Source organism: Podarcis muralis, chromosome 2, assembly GCF_964188315.1.
Source record: "Podarcis muralis chromosome 2, rPodMur119.hap1.1, whole genome shotgun sequence".
Taxonomy (NCBI): domain Eukaryota; kingdom Metazoa; phylum Chordata; class Lepidosauria; order Squamata; family Lacertidae; genus Podarcis; species Podarcis muralis.
This window is the reverse complement of record NC_135656.1, coordinates 52,888,485-52,905,817: the sequence shown is the minus strand read 5'-3', so window position 1 is coordinate 52,905,817 and position 17,333 is coordinate 52,888,485. Positions and strand designations below refer to the sequence as shown.

General features: G+C 42.6%; 1 protein-coding gene across 5 annotated transcripts in view; it reads right to left on the bottom strand.

Moving 5' to 3' along the window:
• JAKMIP2 (janus kinase and microtubule interacting protein 2) overlaps positions 1–15,943 on the bottom strand; it is a 91,555-nt gene extending 75,612 nt beyond the window's left edge. For 3 of the 5 annotated variants that reach the window (XR_003705211.2, XM_028717884.2, XM_028717882.2), the window contains exon 1: positions 15,714–15,943. The gene's annotated coding sequence lies outside the window, so the exon portion shown is untranslated. Of the gene's footprint in view, positions 1–9,521; positions 9,681–15,630 lie in introns of those variants that run through there. The other 2 variants (XM_077924472.1, XM_077924473.1) reach the window with 2 other exon arrangements.
• Between the last annotated feature and the right edge of the window lie 1,390 nt (positions 15,944–17,333).

Genomic DNA, 17,333 nt, shown 5'->3' with positions numbered 1-17,333 from the left:
AGCCTGTTCATTTATGGGTTCTCTGCATCAAGGCTTCTCTCCTGGGACCCATCTGAGCTGCTATTCCCTTTGCCAACACAAAAGAAACAAATCAATGTTTGCCATTACTTCCCCTTTTCACATCTCTATGTCTTTACAGTACAGACAACATATGGGTCTTTTGGAAGTTAATGCCCTCCATGTCATGAAGTGTTTTTAAACATATTTGTGTTGGCAATAAAAAACACTTGCCGGCCTTCAGCTGCTCTTTCCTTGGTGTTTCCCCCCTAAATAGATCAACATGCCACTGACATGCACAAAACAGGGCAATCAACTGATGGCAAATATATCTCCTTCCATTGAAGTCTCCTTGGAGAGCCAATTGTTTTTATATTGTGAAGAGTTTCCCACTCCTGTAGAGATCATGGCTATTCTACCCCACCCCCCACTTTGGATGAGAGAAGACTGAAGACTCAATATCCACCTCTCTGCAATTTAGAAACAACATTGTTTCTCTGCTGCAGGGTGTCGCTTTCCAGAGGCAGAAGAGATTTCCAGTTACAGTGGTACCTCGGGTTAAGTACTTAAATCGTTCCGGAGGTCTGTTCTTAACCTGAAATTGTTCTTAACCTGAAGCACCACTTTAGCTAATGGCGCCTCCTGCTGCCACCGCCGCGCCGGAGCCCAATTTCTGTTCTTATCCTGAAGCAAAGTTCTTAACCTGAAGCACTATTTCTGGCTTAGTGGAGTGTGTAACCTGAAGCATATGTAACCTGAAGCCTCTGTAACCCGAGGTACCACTGTATTGGCTTCCATTAGGGGAACATTCATTGATCCCCACAGACTACAGGCAAAATAACTAGGTTAAGAATGAGCTGTCACCCTGCAGCTGTAGAACCATAGCTTTTCCCAAAGAAGGTCTGGTTCCTAGGCAAGTTCTAGAACTCAGGAGTTGTGAACCTCCAGCCTACAGGCCTAATTAGGCCCACCAGTCCTCTTCATCTGGCCCACAGGGTCATTTTTTTGGTCAGACCAGGCCCACCTATACTACAGCCAACATTATCTATAGGGTCAGGTGTGGGGCAGCCATAGACATGGCTCAGCCAAAAGGGCTTTTCAATATCTGACAATCAGCTGGTTGCTGGTTCTTGCAAAGCATCCCACAAGGGCCCTGCAATGGGCTCTTGTGCGAGGGGTTCCAAAGACACAACAGTCCACTGTTTGCCAGGTCTTGAGAATCCCCTTGTGATGATGTCTGCAAGAGCTCTGCAATGGGGTTTTTGCCCCAGCCACCTCTGGACTACACCAGTTATAGGGGCTTGGTCCTATCCACTAAGGCAGGAGCAGGGAAATTTTTCAGCCTGACGTGGAATTCTCTCAGGAGTCACATTCTGGAAGTGGCCATTCTTGCATTACCACACCACATATTCCTAATACTCTAATCAGATACACATTCCTAACATACACCCTTCCCACCATTCACACTCACACAAAATCAGGCAACATTAGTGACTGAGATTTTCACGGGGTTCAAGTGGGATAAAGTAAGTATTTAAGCCCACTTTGCGTTTCTATCTGAATTTTCACTTGCATGGATGAACAGGGGATACTAAACACACACACACACACACACACACACACACACAGCATTTATAAACAGTTTTTCCTCACTCATGGCTGCAGACTTCAGCTGACTGACTTCTGTCCCAAATGCTTTTCTAGTTCCCATGACTCTATTCCTAACACTGCTTGGCAGGCTCTCAGCCACAGAGCAGCTGCTTTGCAGAAGGTGCCAGGTCTAACACCCATCATTGGAAAATATTCGCCTGAAATCCTAGAGAATCACTGTGCCAAGCTAGAACCCTGAGCTAGGCAGACCAATGCCTTGACTTGGTATAAGGCAGCTCCCTATGTTCCTACAAAGTCTATTGATGCCCAGTATTTACTGCAACACTCCACAGCACAAACTTGGCAGCTTGTCCTTCGTGGTTGCTTAAATTTCTTCTAAAAACTGCTGCTGTGGTACTCTGCTTTCAGGAGAGCCCTTATTCGCTCATTTGGCAGCACACAGTTTCTCTCCAAGGGTACACTGGATCCTACTCCTGGCACCAGCAGGAAAGGCTCCCCACCTCCCTGAGGACATGAGCTACCCGGGAGGAAGGGCTACACACAGATGGTTCCAGGCTCCACCCCCAGCACCTCCACCTCCACCTGAAACCCTGGAATGCTGCTGCCAGGCTTGTGAGCTAGATGGATCCTTAGGCAGTTTCCTCTGTGTTCCAGCTATGCTGTAGGGCTGAGTATTCTTTGAATGGGAGACCACAGGATACTTATGGCATTCTTGTGCTCTCTGTCTGAGTTACAAATAGATAAGAAGTGCAGGGTGGAAACAAGCAAAAGCAGGAAGCAAAGCCGCCAAAAGAACCCAGCAGCTTGGTTCAATCAGAAGATTAATCAATTAATCAATAGATTCTAGGGAACAGTAATTAAAACCCATTCACCGATAACATGTTGCCCCTTAGATCCCTTGGCAAATTTCATTACGAAATTTGAGTGAATTTGAGGAGTTGATAAGGAATTGAATAGTTGCAGCTCGTATGCTGCTGGCGCAAAAAGAAAGAGTAGAAGAATGGTTGTCAACATTTTGGAAGGTAGCTGTGGTGCATAAGCTTACAGAGTCAGCAAGATTGAGAGATGGAAAACAAGAGAGAGAAAAGGTAAAAAAATTAATGGGTTCCTTGAACTGAATTCCTGAACAATAGATACAATACAAATATTGATAGGTATAATAGTTTTTCTATGTGATAGTTTATAAATTTATAATTTTGGAATTTATCATATTGTTTGTATTTATAGTTGTTTGACATAGATAGATGTATTTGGATATATGCGTACATGCATTTGCATGTATTTTATTTCCCAAATCAAATAAAATCTCTCTCTCTCACACACACACATACACAAACGGATTGGATCCCCAAAACAAGATGGACTCCTGCAGATCCCTCCAAGCTGCTTCCAAGTCAGTTCAGCCACTTCTCGCTCAAAACCTCCCACTCTCAACCTGACATCCTCTGTCTCACAATTTAAACTTCAAAAATGCAACACTGTTTACCTTCCCTTCCCTTAGCTGAAGGTGAGGGAAATCCCTATGCAGTCTCACGTTACACTGAACACAGGTGCAAGCTGTCTCTACGCACATACAAGTGTTGGTGTGAGTGTACAGCTTAACTGTTGTGTACACAGACTGTACAATCATTGAACACTACGTGTAAATGATAGTATGAGTGTGCAGTTCATTTGTTTGTGTACACAGATTGTGCATGCGTTGAATGTGAACCAGTGAATATCCCTACAGTCTCCAATGATGATAAGAAAGTGGTCTAAGTGGCACATAAGCAGAATGAAAGGGATACCCACTCCCCCTTCCATTAGAGCTTCTTTTGAAATCCTGAGCATCCTGAAGCACTTTACAAATCATTCAGTATCATGTGGTAATGCAGCGGTTGCAGAAACAGAGGGCATTCTCTGCTCTCCTGTTACTCATAGTTTGAAATGTGGACATGGACACATTTCTGACAGTTGTTTTTTTTAATCACAAAAATTCCTACAGTATTATTTTTTTAATCACAGGGCTCTGCACTAAACTGGGCGTCCAGATGGTCGTTTTTTGGAGACAATGTAAAACACCTTTTAGTCTCTTTTTAGTGCGAGAGAAAACCCAGCAAGAATCAGAATAGGCTTGAATGCCTTCTCATCTCTGACAGTTGATTGCTGGGTGACCTTGTTCAGTGACTCAGTGTCACAATTCTCTGTGGTGAAAAGTGGAGAACACAGGATTTATTTGCCTTTTAAGTACACACATAACCACTCTCTGTAGATTTCGGGAGCACTCCTATCTATCCCAGATGTAGGAAAGCATCTATAATACATACATTACCTCATTAAGCTTGTGCTAATGAGTGAGGAAAACCAATTTCCCTTTTGTTTCAATCCCACATGCTAATGCTGCTGGTATTTGCTCAGAATGGCCAAGATTTATCCCAGACCTGGCTCTCAAATCCACAGATCCTTTATCTATATCCTGTTGCCAACCTGTTCAGTAACTATGAGCAGAAGCCTGTGGAATAGTTCTAATGCGCACAACTTTGATTGCATAATGTGTTGAACAATGTAGCCTAGTTCACTACACCAATTGTAAGACCTGGAATGCGCTACTAAACTATCCTTACTCAGAATTCTCGAACTTTTGCACACTCTATATTCTGTTAGTATAAGCCTTCACAATATTTTTTGGTTCAAACAACCATCATTTAAATAGTTCTTGTAAACAGCTTAGAGGTTTTACTACAATCAAACAGCATGTAAATTTTGTCAGGCACATCACGTAAATAAATGTAACATGTAAGATGTGGTCTATTGACTGAAAACTCATGATTTCTTGCCATGTTTACAGCTCTATGAAGTGCTGGTCATTTCAACACCAGTTGCTTACCAAACCACACATTACCACTGGGTCCCTTTCTAAAATGTGAACAACACCCCCCTGCCGCCACAAAGCTTCAAAGCTTCTAGCTCAATGGAAACAGTCAAAGCCAACAGGGATCATTATTATTAACAGCAGCAGCAGCAGCAGCAACTCTGGAAAAGTAAACCTGCAATGCTTTCTCAAATCAATACTCCCATACCTGTGAGCAGAGCTTTGTTTCAGGGGGGGGGGGATGCACAGGTACGCATACCCCTAAACATTTTGTGAATCCTTGTACTTTTGTCCATTTACTGTATTTATTTTCCCCAATCTGAACTATAAAATGATGATTTTATGGAGTCAAAATGAGAGTACACCTAAACATTTTTTTTAGGAAAAAAAGCACTGCCTGTGTGTAAATTGATTGTCAGCTAATTCTATAAAGACAAGAGGGGGAAGGATAAACTATGGGCAGCCCCTTCTGAATCTGGAGTTCTGAATCTTGAATATATTAGATAATAATTAAATTTTGAATGACTGATCATTCTGTTAAATTACAGTGTGTTGTAAAATCTACATGTAGTGCAGTCCTGTGCATGTTTACTCAGTCACACTTAATCCAATGGGGTTTACTCCATTTTAAATATATTTAAAATGACAGGCTTAGGCTGATCCAGGATAAGATCTGCTATGTGAAATTATCATGCAATGGCTAGAGTGATCCTTTGATAAACAAGTAGCACCAAATCATATTTTCCATATTCTGCTATACTTTGTTTTTGAAATTGCTTTTGCAGGTCTTTGGACGGCAATAAAAAGTGTGTGTGTGTGTTCTCCTTTTATGGCGTTTGGACAGTTTTATGATCCCAACTAGGTTGTTCTGATTATGCCAGCACACCCTGGCATAGTTTGGCCATTGGTTGATTGTTCTAGGTGAACAAGTCCTACCTGAAGAATCCCTTTAAAAAGTCTAACCAAGGCCTGTAAGGCAAATCTAGCAAAGGATAATATTCCAAATGTGTCTAAGATGTTGAAAATGTGTGGAAAACAAGCGAGGTCCCAACCAAAGAAGAATGGCAACTTAAGTTGACAGAATATGCGCAGCTTGCAGACTTAACAAATAGAGTAAGAGAACAAGAAGAACATACATTTAGAGAAGATTGGAAAACGTTCATTGAATATATGGGAAATAGCTGTGTACAGTGAAAATGCTGGCAGCATTAAGAAAAATTCAACAGTGTAAATACGGTAAGTTTGGATGGATGTAATAATGGAATATTGAATAGTATAGCTTTTGTAAAATATGCAGGGATTTATGATATGTAAAATGAACCACGGGAAGAGAAGAAGGGAAGTCACTGATATCTTAAGGATGTGAAAACGAGTACTTTAAATTGTAAAACAGAAAATTTAATAAAAATTATCTATCTCTATCTCTCTATATATGATGTTGAAACGGTGAATGCCTTCAAATCTGCTATTGGTACTTGTTTATTCAAGAGAAAGCTGATGTGATGCCCTCCAGATTACACCTTTCACCATCCTTGTCCATTGGACATGCTGGCTTGGTGTGATGGGCGCTGGAGGGCTACAGGTTCCTCACCAACACCCTGACTTCTTTGAGATACCCAAGGAAGAGGAACTTGTCAGTAAAACCCAAATGATATTGCTGGTAAAACATTTCATCAATATTTTTTTTTATTAGAATTGTATCCATCATACTGTCCATAAGTGGAAGGAAGCTTGTTTGTATTGTTGTGGGGCTTTCAGCCTACAGGCTAATGCACTGACCACAGACAGCAGTGGCTTAAACAAAGGAAGAGAAATCATATAGGTCAGTCTGTGACCTACAAAATATATGAAGTAGTTCAAAAGCTCAGCCTTTGTACTGTGTGCACAGATTATCCTTGGCTCAGTAGCACCACTAAGAAGCCTTCCACAGTTATTGGTTATTTTCTACACAGGCATACCACCAAAATGCGTGTTAAATAAACACTTCACTTACAAAGGAGATTAGAAGACTCATATTTTTCAGCTATGGATTCCGAAGAAGCTCATTCTATGTCCATTACCCTAATATTTTTAGACCTATCTTAGCTGGCAGTTAACTGTACTTAGTGCATGAAGCTTCCCAGGGAAAGTGGCTTTGCTTTGAGATTATAAAATAAAGAAATCACAAGAAGTCTGACAAATTTATCTGGGCGGTCATGCAAGATCAGCTGCTGATTTCAGAATGGGAGTGAGGGGGCTGGGAGCAGGCTTAGTGGTATTCAGTATTTAAAAAGAGAGACTGGGCGGCTGGTTTGGGGGAGAAGCAATCTACCAGGACAAATTTCTCTGGATAATTATTGCCACAATTACTGCGACACATCACCATCTCATCACTTTCCTCAATGCACAATGCAGTAAACAAATCAATAAAAGCAGCACAACAATCAATTCCTTGAATATTAATTAAAAATAATAAACACAGGCAGAAAATAAATCAGTTATGGCAGACTAGAAAAAGTCTGCAGCCATACCACTAATAAAATTCTGGCCCAAACTGAAGGGTAGAAATGAAACTGTAAGCATACTGGTGACTTGGAATGCCTACCAACCAACCTGTGTTGTTTATTGCATCAATATATCACAGTAGTAGCTAAGTACAGATCTCAGATAAATATGTGTATAGTGATAGTTATGAAATCTATAACCATGCATAAAATTATTCCTAAGGAAATCTGCAGAAAATAATTAAGGCTTACATGTAGTAAACATTATTATGTCCACTTTAAAGAAATAGGTTGTCTTAGACGTGTCTACTGAAAATTAAGTTCCACTGAACATAAGCATAAGTAAGTGGGCCTCTTGCCTTCCATTTTGCTCAACTATGTAATAATAATAATAATAATAATAATAATAATTTATTTATTTATTTATTTATTTATTTATTTATTTATTACTGTGTTTATTACTTATACCCCACCCATCTGATCAGGTCTCCCCATCCACTCTGTGTGAATCCCAACAGAATATTAAAAACATGATAAAACATCAACCATTAAAAACTTCCCTAAACAGAGCTGCCTTCAGATGTCTTCTCAAAGTCAGGTAGTTGTTTATTTCCTTGACATCTGATGGGAGGGTATTCCACAGGGTGGGTGCCATTACCGAGAAGGCCCTCTGCCTGGTTCCCTGCAACCTCACTTCCCGCAGTGAGGGAACCACCAGAAGGTGCTCAGAGCTGGACCTCAGTGTCCAGGCAGAATAATGGGGGTGGAGATGCTCCTTCAGGTATAGTTGCAACACCCTGTGGCGCCCCCTAGGCTCAGCGCCTATTATGGTGGAACCAGTTGCACTGCCCCAAATCCACTTCTACCCATAAGAAAGAAGTCCCAGTATCACATAGACTTTCAAAGTTACAATACCAGTTCTGTGCTTTACTGAAGATGATTGGTGGTGCTGTGTCATCTTCAGAATCTGATGGTCACATAAATGTCAACTTGATATAGTAATCTGTTCCTCTTTTTTTTTTTAAAAAAAAAATGCATGCTCCTTAGAGAGGTCACTTGCAAATTGCAAACAGGAAAACACAAGAGGATCAAGAAGTACACATATTAGCATAACATTTGCAAATGCCAATTTCTGTGTATAGATGCAAGTTTAGAAATAACTGCAATAATTCAAATCAAAATACAATATGTCTCATTACTGTAGGTAAGACTGCGACCAGACGGGCCAGGATCCGTAAAGTAGGACACAGGACCACCTATCCTCCTGCACAACACGGCGGATATTAAGTGAAAACAATAATGCTGCTGTTGGATTTTCTCAGGCAAGAACCACAGAGAGAGTAAGCAAAACCCACACATTTTTGATAAGGTATTTTTAGTGCTAATTGACAAAATAGCTGAACAGTCGCTCTTTCTCCACAGGGAACATGGAAAATTATAGCTTGCATTTGTAAGCCACATAGTTTGGTTTCAAAGAAATTAAACATTCAGAGAAGCACTCTCTCCCCCCAACCCGTCTCTATATATAGTTATGAAGGTTGCACGCCACCATCAATTTCTGCAGAGCAGTAGCAAGATTCCAGGGGGGTTCTAGATGCTCACCCAGGTTTGTGTTTCTGTTGGGAAAATCTAGGCACAGTAGATGCTAGTGTCTTTAAGAAAAATGGTTTATTTTACACATATTTATACCCAAAGTAAATGGAGAGGGTGCAGAATGTTATGCCCTAAGAGTGTCTCATTGCCCCACTCATAGCTTCCTCAAGCAATGGTCAGTCCTGGTTTTTAGGCACCTCCAGCAGATGCCAATATGGTTCTGCCTCCTTCCTCCTTCTTTTTCCCAGAACACCTTTACATTTCAAAAAGGACATTTTTTCCTGTGACATCATGCCCTCCATCACCTTAGTAACTTGCCAATTCTCCTGTCTCTGGCTTGCTTAAGCTAACTCTGGCACAGTTATACAGTGTTTCAAGATCATGCCCAATGCAGGGCAAGAACCACATCTTAGCAGCAGGGCCACAGGAGATGCCAGGTTCAGTCACTGGCATCACTTGCTGGGATTAAGGTCTCATTTGCACTATGCATTTAAAATTGTAAATGATTGGCTTTTTAATAAATAAAGGGTGGGTTCATTCTATGATAGAATTCTTACTGCAGCCAAAGGATGCAATCTGGTATTTTCTCCTTAAGTTGCAAGAAGTTCTAAGAAGTGTAAATGAGCCTGTATCCTATAAGGGGACAGTTGTCAGATGGCTTGTTGTGCTCCAGTGGGAGCTTTGTGCAGCGATCAGAAATAGTTGCTAGTGAATGCAAAGTCGAGATATAAGCACCTCCATTTGCGCTGCACTTGGGTGACTTGGGTAGACCCTGATATTGTTGGTGTCACTGCTGAAGAACGGCTTGTTTTGTATATGCAGTACCATAATAATCACTTTCATGCTAGGAACTCTGCAAGCCACAAGTAAATCATGGACACCATTTGCATACAAGTGGTTTAATGATGGCATAAGAAGGATTTAGTTCTGTCCACATGGGGAGAGGTGGTCGGCAGATAAAGCAGAGGAAACACTGAGTGACTTACCAAGAAGAAACCAGTGGAATGCTAAGTGATAGATGGTCGTTATTCACATCTGTTAAGATTTCCCTCCACAACCACCAGTGCTATATACACTGTGATTCATCAAGAGCAGCATGTGTGTCAACAGTAGCATTAGATTGCTCATCAGTATTCCCTGTTCCACTGAAATGAGAGTGAAATTCATAGCAGCCTCTGGGAATTGGGGTGTGTGTGTGTAGCTAGTCCTGTTTTTATTAACTACCAGCTTTAATGTATTGAGATAGGATGTGTTCTAAAAGCCATGTTCACAGCCAATCAGCTCCACCTTATCAGGTAAAGCAAACAGATCAGGCCAGCACAAGTTGACCCACCGAGCTAAATGCAGACCAGCACCCATGTTATGTGGCCTGTCATGATTGTGACAGTGCCTTCTGACTACAGTTCTTGGCAGCAAAAACTGGAGGCTCACTGAGTCCCTGGTGGGCTGGCATCTTGGGCTGGTGGGTCATCATTTGTGCAGCTATGGATGATATGTGCACCTGGCAGGAAGTATCTCTGAGCATTCCTTTACAAAAGATCTCTCTCCACCCCATGATCACTATGTTTGATAGTCAGACATAGGTGAGAGCACTTTTTACAAGAGATGTACATGCCATGGGTACAGTGTCCATAGCAAGTACCACAAAAAAGACCCCGATGTACTTGGGGTGCATTTATTGGCTTAGGCTGCCATCTGTAAGCCCCGCTTAATTCAATGAGGCTTCCTTCTAATTGTGCTGCCAGTCATTATTTATCTTCTGCTTTACAGGAGGCAAAGGGTGGAAATCAACATAGCGCCAAGTGGAGAAAGAGGTCCACTCAGGCATCAACATTTGCCCAGATTACAAACTTGAAAACTGGTACCAAAATGGTTCTTCTTAACATGCTAACAAAGCACGCAGCTAGGAAGTGGTTGATACATCGCCAGTGAACTACACTCCTATGGAAATGTACGGAATATCTTTGGAGCCCTGTTCAGGCACCTGAGAGAAAAGGCATGTAGGGATAGATACAGACAAGTTTAAGCCCTGCTTCCAACATTTTTGGCACATCATCTCCACTCCCAAACTTTGTGTGTGTTTGGTGTGAAGTTGTGAAGGGAGCTTGTAAGCCTTTTAGCCTGCAGGGTTCCTGCTAACAAGCCCCTTGCAGACCTTTGCTCTAAACATGCAAAGGTCAGGGGTAGAGTGCGCATGTCCAGTGCTCAGAGACATTGGTAGCAAAGTCAACCCATGTTTCCCCCACCCGCTTAACACACTTTTGGCCTCACATATCGCGGCTGAACACCTGAAGAGAGCTTTAATATAAGGGGGAATTTGAGTCACTAATTTCCTTCCAGTTATTTGCCATTTATACCAATTTCAGTGGTAGAAATATGAGGCCCACATATGCATTTATAAACCGATTTGTGAAATTGTAATGTTATCCAGAATACATTACCATGAAATACAGTAAAGTGATGGGTTGTGGAAGCATAAATTTGACCATTGCTCTGGGCTTGAATTTGTTAGTAATATTACATATATTTTCCTGACATGAGTACCATAAGCTTAGTCATCTCTTGTAGCAATGAAAGAAAAAAACCATCCTCTTCCCTGCTGGATTACAGTCTTAATAATAATTAAATTGTTGAGACGGCCTCTCATGCATTTAATGAACGACCTAGCTGCTTTCAGCTGCTGTTTTCCTTTCCTACCAAACAGAGACATACAGACTGTATTTAGCCATTGGCTGGTTTGTAAGCCAGTTTGGCTAGGCCAGGGTTAGGGACCTCTTTCAGCCTGAGGGCCATATCCTCTTGCGGGCAATGTTCCAGGGACTGCATGCCAACAGTGGGTGGAGTCAGTGGCAAACGTGGATGTGATTCTAACCTTTGCACAACAGACCATGCAATGTCAGACATTTTTGCATACACACCTCAACATTCCCTTTCCTTGCACGCCAGAGGGATTAGGTAAAGGTAAAGGACCCCTGGACTGTTAAGTCCAGTCAAAGGCAACTATGGGGTTGCGGCACTCATCTTGCTTCAGGCCAAGGGAGCCGGCGTTTGTCCACAGACAGCTTTCTGTGGTCAGCATGACTAAACCGCTACTGGCGCACAGAGGACCATGACAAGTGCCAGAGCGCATGGAAACGCCGTTTACCTTCAAAGACACATTCCAATAAAGCAAAACTACTGGAGGAGCAGAATGGCACACTCTTCAACACTCCCCTGATGAAAACCGGGATGTGAGAGCGCAGTACCAAAAAATGTGCATCTTCGGGTGCCGTGCTCTCGTCAAACTCAGCTGGCTACAAGTGCCGGCTCATCCCCAGGACATTCCAGGTATCATGAACTGGAAGGATAACAGGAAGAGGATTCCAGTGAGGGGTGTAGCCGGGACTGGGACACACTGGGGCAAGCAGGTGATGGGGAAGGAAGTACTCACAGGGTGATGGAGGATGGCGAGGGGATGGAGGTCATTGTATAGAAACCAGAGCAGCAGGATCCATCACCTGTCTCCATGAACAAGGTGGGCTCTGAAGCAGCGTAGGGAGCAGCAGGAGTGCTTCTCTAGGAGGCTGAGGCAAGCAAGGGCTCACTAGCTCTGGGAGGTGTGTGATTCCTGGAGTAGGCTTGGAGCAGGTGAAGGTCACCTGCCTCATCAAGCCCAGATGCTGCAATCAGCATGCAAAGTATAAAAGGGAAGCAGAGCTGAGGTGTTGTGTCTGCTCAACTGCCCATGTTGATGGAGTTTGGCTTGGATGTTCCTTGATCTCTATGGGACTGTGCTCCGATTGCTGAGCTTCAGTACAGGAGCATTGACCTTGGGGCAATGGGGCAGCCAACCGAATTGATCTCACCAGCAGGCCTGCAGGGAGGATCTCCTAATCTGATCTTAGCATGTCACCAGAAAAAGGCAAGAGGTGAGCCAGATTTGCATAAATTTTGCATGGGCAAATGTGCAGTTGAAAACTTTAGAAAGTATTACTGCAATTAAAAAATAAATGAAATGCATCTCACCAGTTTGAAACAGTGTTTCCTAAACTTGCATCTCCAGATGTTTGGGGGTTACAATTCCCATCACTGGTCCTGCTAGCTAGGGATGATGGGAGCTGTAGTCTAACAGCAGCTGGAGACCAAAGTTTGGGAAACCCTGGCTTGATAGATTGTGACTGATCACATGTCTGATATGACTGCTTAGTCTGCAGTCCACTGATGGGCAATTCCTAGGCCCTTGCTCTTCTTTCTTGGTGTTCTTTGAATGGAATTCAGACTGGACAGCCCTCCAAATAGAGGATTCCTTCAAATAGTCCTCGGAGAGATCTTCAAACAGAGGGCTGCCCTCTGTGAAGAACAATAACATAGACATCCTCACTGATCTCAAAGAGCGGGTAGGTTGATAAGAGTGAACAGAGCCAAAAACTCTTTTCTTTTTTAAAAAAATATGGTGAACAGTAATATGGTTACCTGCACAAGACAGCAGGGCTATCCTATTATCCCCACTCCTCCAGTTATTTCCTGCCATCTCCTTTTTGTATCAACACCTCCATCTGGTGATCTAGAAAAGTGGGGGGGACGGGGACACCTTTGCCTAGAGATATTCTGACTGCTAAAAGTTTTGAGACAAAGTTCCTTTCACCCCATCCTTCTGCCTCTCCAAAGACATAACCAGGCTCTCTTGCCATAATTCTGCTCATCCACAGTGGCAGAAAGCACACTTTGCTGCACAGCTCTTCCATGACTTCTTGACACAAACAATAGTTACTAGTTACATGCATTGCATCATTTCACACACAACTGACCTAGTAGCAGTATACACAGCAGCTGGGAGAAGACTAGTTCTTTACTAGTGATAAAATTTAGTGATTCCTCGAGGAAGATCATATGTATAGGGATTATGACTCAAATGGTCTTCCCACAGTGGAGAAAGCTTTTGTTCCCACCCCCAAAGATAGTAAATAAGGAATGAAAGTAGAAGTGACAAGGTTACATAAATTTATTTGATTGGTTAGTATTTTTATTTTTTTGTATAATACCAAGCCTGCCTTGTTCATACGTTCTTTTTCTGTTCAGCATATTCAACTGTATGGTTAAATTTAATTTGGGATTTATGGTTGAGTCCCTATGGTCTGTAACAACCCCTCTCCCCAGGTCAGAATTCTGTTAAAAGCAGTCTGACAACAAAAAGAGGTTTTTTCATCAACTATACCCAATCAGCAGCAGATTCTGATTCTCCATTGAGTATGGCGTGTTTTCAAACCCCTGCCTGTTTCATTCACACTTCCCATTCTTAAGTGTCCTCCTAAAAAGGACAATGCATTTGTGGGAGAATGCAGTATCTTGAGGGGAGCTAGAGAGACGGTGTGCTATGAATGAGAAAGAAGTGTGCATGTATTGTACGGTAAATTGGCTGGAAACGTCTTTTCATTGTGAGCCCAGTGAGCAAGAACTGTCATTTCTGTGTCCTCTACCACATTTGCCACATTACTGGTGCAAAAGAAACATAAGATTTAAGAAATGACCATCTCAGATAACTTGGGTTCTTTTATTGAACCCTCTCCGACTCAGACCAAACATATTGACTATGGGATTGTTATTTCTTCTGAGGAAAAAAAGTGATATGGATTGTGATTTTCTCATTTTCTAAAAACTCACTTGTAGCCTTGATTTACTTAAGCAGTTGTCCCAAATAAAGATGAATCAAGGTGTCTTTTAAACCTCAGGATCAGTGATCACCTCAGCAAACCCTACAATTTACCATGGATACAGAGAGAACATACTGCTTGCTATGAACTGGGGGTTCACAACCAGTGTTGACTTGTATGGTGCCATGCTTTGTCAGGAACTATAGTAGCCCACACAGTACATCAAATCTACAAAGTGTAAAGTAATGCTTTGAATCTACCTCTTTAAGTCACTGCTATGTTGATTTATTACCATTGTAAGAATAAAAATATAAATTGACCTGGAACATATATCATGACTGTTCTGCCCTGAATGTATACAATGGTAGATACAATGGTACTCATTTTAAAAACTATGACCAAAATAATCATTGCAGGGTTAAACTTGTGATTCTCATAACAAAAACCTACTTTCTGTAATTCAAGAAGATGATACATACATCCAGGAAGACTGAATGGAGATGGGAGTGTGGAGAAATAGTGATTTGGTTTTTCAGGTTCTGAAGTATCAAAATGGAGGTTTGCTCAATATGGGTTGTCACTATTCTTCCCCTACTCTCCAAAAATCAATTCAGTTAAAATTTGATAAATATTGTATCTTATTGTCCTAAAAAAAATGTAATAAGAGCAATGCTTCTGGATCAGATCTAAGGCCTGCCTGGTTCAGTCTTCTGTGGACAACCAGATCTTTATTGGAAGCCCCCAAGTAGGACATGAGGGCAGTGACCAAGAGAGGCCATATAGCACACCAAATGAAGGATCTAGATCCATCCCGAGTGGCTGAAATGAAACCAAGAGGCCATAGATAGCTCATACCAGCCTGAGTGGAAGACACTGTCAATCAATCACTGGCAAGGAAAACAGCACATGTGCTGTAGGTAGAAACTTACAAAGAGACCCAGATGTGTGTGGCATGCATGCATACATGCGTGCGTGCACACACACACACACCTACACACCAACTGCATCCGACCTGAACCTTTCAGCAATGCCTCCAAATGATATACACACACCTCTAGCAGTAAATATTATCCATCGATCAGCCATTGACAAGATCAGACATTGCCTTTTTCTGGCTTTTCTGCAGCTGGCTGAGGCCCAGACCAATATTTGGGCAATTACGAGGAGGAATTAAAACAACCCAGAAATAACAACTGCATTTTCAAGCGGATAGACACCCACATTTCAATGGAAAAGGACAAACAAAAGCATCTTTCCTTGCTAAATCTACGGGCAAGAAGGCAGTTGCAATTTATCTTTGAGCCGCATTTCCTAAGACGGCGCCTAATCAGCCTTCATCCCTCTCCATCTTCCTTTCCCCTCTCTCCCACAACACCCCTCCCATCCTTCCTCCTCCACCCTTTCCAGAGGCTCCGATGAAAGTCATTGTTACATGGTTAGGATGCTCATACAGAAAAGAGCACACCTCAAATATCGATTGCCATCGGATTTAGAGATGATTAAGGAAAGCAGCGATGAAGCCGATGCTTCTCTGTTGCTTATGCTCACCATGCTGAAACCAAGGGAAGGTGTTGAAAGGCGAGGGATGTGCAAGCTGGATCCATTTTCCCTTCTACTGAGGTTGCTTCAGAGCACAACATCAGCAACTGCTCTCTCTCTCTCTCTCTCTGTCCCCCCCTCCTCTGGTTGGTGATGCTGAGGATGGAAACCACCCACCCACCAGCAATAGACAGAGCCTCAGCCACCTCCCTCCTTGGAGGAGGAGGTTGATGAGCTCACTGAGGAGAGAGCCTGGAAATTGCAGCATGGACCGCCTCCTTCCCTCCTCCCCTGCTGCGGTGCTTTGCTCTCCCTGGGCGCCATGGCAACGGCCATGAAAGATGGAAGGGAAGCAAGGAGATGCGGAGGGGGGGGGAAACGAGGAAAAAAGGAGAGAGATTCAGTATCTTTAGCAATGAAAAGCTGCTTTTGACAGGCAAGCAAATCACTTCAGAGGGTACTATTATTGGTGGAGGGGGGAAGAGGGTGAATTTCTCACCCAAGGAGGTCAGAGCAGGGCGTTGAACACAATCCACATTCCTATTAACAGGAAATTCCCTCAAAACACACACACACACACACACAGAGAGAGAGAGAGAGAGAGAGAGAGAGAGAGAGAGAGAGAGTCCTTATATTAGATAAGCAGCTCCCACCATCTCAATGATAAATAGGGGTTAAATTCTACTCTGGGAAAGTCAAACTGAAGGACATAATAATTACGGATCTTTAAGGACTTGTTAAGAGATGGCAACCCAGCCTGACTCTGCTTGCTGCTTTAAATGTGAGATAAACAATATGTAAATGTGGGTGTGAGAAAAAGGCTGACTGTGAAATCGCTAAGCTTATTGCTGGTAGCTTAAGACTACAAACTGCCCTCCCTCGATGCAGACGATAAATCTGAAATATATATTCAGCTCTGGTCTGGATAGCACAGCAGTTATAGCACGGGTGTCCTTTCTGTGGCCTCTTTCATTTATGATTTAGCATTCCATTCTGTTTTTCCACACGGTGCCCAAGGCAGGTAACAACAGTAAAAACAAATGGCATCAAGATAACTAACCATATACCCAATTAATGATGCATTAATTGCTAAAATATTTGGAGTAGTTTTCAGAGTCTAAATTAGCAATGCATTGTTAAGAGTCCACATTACTTATACAGTAACTATATCTAACTTTTTTAAACCCTCCCCCCCAAGCAAACAACTTTCTAACACATTATGTGTGGACCTTAATATTGTAGAGCCTCAGGTGGGGGGGGGAATGGCGGCCCAAGAGAGAGTTTTTCTGTGGCAGCCCCCCCGGTTCCAACAGTGGAGGTAAAACATAACCATTGTGGCTAGTAGGCATTGACAACCTTATCCTTCATGAATTTGTCTACTTCTCTCTTTTAAAGCCATCGTATGTGTGTTTGTGTGTGTTCACGCAAACATACTCCCACTAATATATGATTTCACAAGATATGTATTATTATACTAGGGTACAAAAGGGACGCGGGTGGCGCTGTGGGTTAAACCACAGAGCCTAGGACTTGCCGATCAGAAGGTTGGTGGTTCGAATCCCCGTGACGGGGTGAGTTCCCGTTGCTCGGTCCCTGCTCCTGCCAACTTAGCAGTTCGAAAGCACGTCA